This window comes from Octopus bimaculoides, chromosome 10, assembly GCF_046866305.1.
Source record: "Octopus bimaculoides isolate indiv1 chromosome 10, ASM4686630v1, whole genome shotgun sequence".
Taxonomy (NCBI): Eukaryota; Metazoa; Mollusca; class Cephalopoda; order Octopoda; family Octopodidae; genus Octopus; species Octopus bimaculoides.
The window spans coordinates 63,769,438-63,772,211 of NC_142937.1; the positions used below are offsets into that span (position 1 = coordinate 63,769,438).

The 2,774-nt window shown below is 33.1% G+C and overlaps 1 pseudogene; it reads left to right on the forward strand.

The window, feature by feature from the left end:
• The first annotated feature begins 477 nt into the window (after positions 1 to 477).
• Positions 478 to 998, forward strand: LOC149133756 (uncharacterized; annotated as a pseudogene).
• Positions 999 to 2,774: the final 1,776 nt, after the last annotated feature.

Here is a 2,774-nt window from a genome sequence, read left to right on the forward strand (position 1 = left end):
ATATATATATATATATATATATATATATATATATATATATATATATATATATATATATATATATATGCATGTATACAAACACACATTTATTAGGGTTATGACTTTTTGATTATATGGAGAATAGACAATTTCCTGTTTTATAAGTCTATGAACAATTTCATGTAAGTAGGAATAATAGCCTTTATTTTAAATTTTAAAACAAATATGTCACCCCCAATTGCAGAAATCTAACACCACTTTTGACTCGAATCATGGAAAATTCTAGGGGCGGGGTTCATAATGCCTACACCAGTTTTTACCAGACTTGGTGTGCTGACTTAATGCAATGCAGAAGCAGTATATCTCAAATTTGTTACCTCTTAGGCCCCACTTTAGGAAATATCCTCTATATATATTTATTTCTTTGACGCTAAAAGCTCTGACTATATTAACTGTTTTTCAGAATATTAGGCTTATCCAACTAGAGTATCTAAAATAATGTCTCATAAGAGAAGTGCTTGTGTCACTCAAAGAAACAAAAATCTGGACGAAGAATCTCGTGTAATTTCAAGACACACATAAGAAAAGAAGACCTGTTCCTCTAGAAGAGCATTCTTTGGAAAACAACTGTAGTACATCAATGAAACTTCAAATTGTCGCTCGCTACCTGTTCCTTAGAGATACCATCAAAGAAAGGAAAGAAAGAACAAAGGAAATTTCGAAAGAAGCAACTTTTTATGGCAAAAGAAATTAAATTTCCCAAATTTTAGCAATTCAAGATGTACAAGCAAAAGTAGAAAAAGTGCTAAATACCTACGATAAATGTGTAAAACGAGGAAAATACGATTCATTGAAAGGACTTTGTGACATCACAAAGGAAAACGGTGAATGGCTGTGCAGTGAGGATAAAAGGATATATTATCTGTAAATTGAAAGCAAGGGACAGTTCGGGTATGGAACTGGAAAGGCAGCCAGTTCCAAAACTATCCATCCATCCAAAAGAAGAAAAGTGTCCTTAATGCCAACTTCAACCAGGGCAACTCTAGTGTCATCGTCAACGTCTGAAGCAGAGACTGAAAGTGAATATCAAGAGTCCGAAAAATCAGATGAAGAATCCACACAAATAAGGAGGAAGTATAACAAAACTGGAACTGCAACCAAGTTAGTAATACCTTCCGAGCTATCAACCCAAAAGGCAGCAACAGTTTGTCGACAATTATCTCAAGATGGTATCAATGTCGAGACTCCTTCCCAATCTGGTATTTACAGATCGACTATCAAAGAAGCTGTTAAACTAAAGAAGAAGATGAAGAAAACACTACATTTAGAAAACTGGTAATTGTATTTTGATGGTAAACGTATTAACGACCAAGAATATCAAGTGCTAGTTTTAAAGAATGATAAGAGAGAAGTTAAGTTAGAAGCACTCCGATGACCAAACGGAAAAGCCAATACTGTTGTGAAAGGAATAACATCTGTTTTAGATGAAAAAAAATATGAAACTACGTAAAGATGATTGTCGCTGATACAACGAGTGTGAACACTGGGAAAGAAATGGCACTGTCATTCAGTTGCAAAGACTGTTTCCTCAAAATGATTTGAAAGAACCGCAGTTTATTGGTTGTCATATCCTTGTAGAGTTCTTCGTGTTGTAATGGTTAACGAAATTAGAGAAAAAAGTCATCTCCCAGGATTAAATATACGTTCATCCCAGAGCTTCTAAGTAATTACGAGAAACCCCAGGCTAGTTTCAACAATGGTGAAGAAAAAATTACTGAATCAGTAGGGTGGCGCGATGACACGAAATTTCTATTTCATTTGACCAGAATTTTTCGTTTCTTTGAACAAACCGGCAAATTTCCTACTGTAAAGTTTCAAAAAATACCCAACTTAAGTAATGCAAGATGGAATTCTCGAGCAACACTAGCTCTTTTGACATTTACTTTTTTACCAGAGAAAAGAGTATTGCTTCTCAATGTTTGTCGATTCATCTCTTACAACTGGGCAGATTTTTTCTTCAATACACATGATTATCAGAAGTTATGTGGTAGCCTACAAATTCATAAAAATAGCATTGAGCTATATTAAAAAACTTTTGGAGTCGAGAACCATCAAAACAGAAAATTCTCAGAACAAATCAGAATGCAGAACGGGCAATTAAGTGCCTTTAAGATATTTATGATTTTTGTAAAAAGGAGAAACTTCAGCTTTGATTTATTATATCTAACAAAACATAATTCTTTGTTATGTTAAAAAGTTTGCGATATTTCTGCACTCTTTTTCTTATACCGTTATTTAAAATTGGAATGAAACCTAAAAATATTTATTGTTTTTACTTTTGTATGTTATCGAATGCTTGCAGTGGCCTCTGTCTTAAAATAGCCTAGTTTTGAAAATTTGCATTGAGCAATTTCAATTCAGTAATCTTAAAAATGTATAAATACATTTTTATTTCACTTCTCTCTTGCGTTTACAAGGATTTTGGCAGCGGATATAGTGAAGTGAGAATCTAGTGCCACTTAGTGATTATAGTTTTAAAAGCCCATAACTCCGAAACTACTTCAACTAGAAAGCAGATTTATAATTTCTACATTGCATTGAGTCAGCACACCAAGTTTAATAAAAACGTGAGCAGGAGTTATGAACCAGCCTAGAATTTTGCCTGATTTGGATAAAAAGTGGTGACCAATTTAAATTGGGGGTGACATTTTTTCAAATAAAGCAAAATACATACTAATTTTTATAACGTTATCCATCGAATTACCATATAGGATTATTAACCTTATATATATATA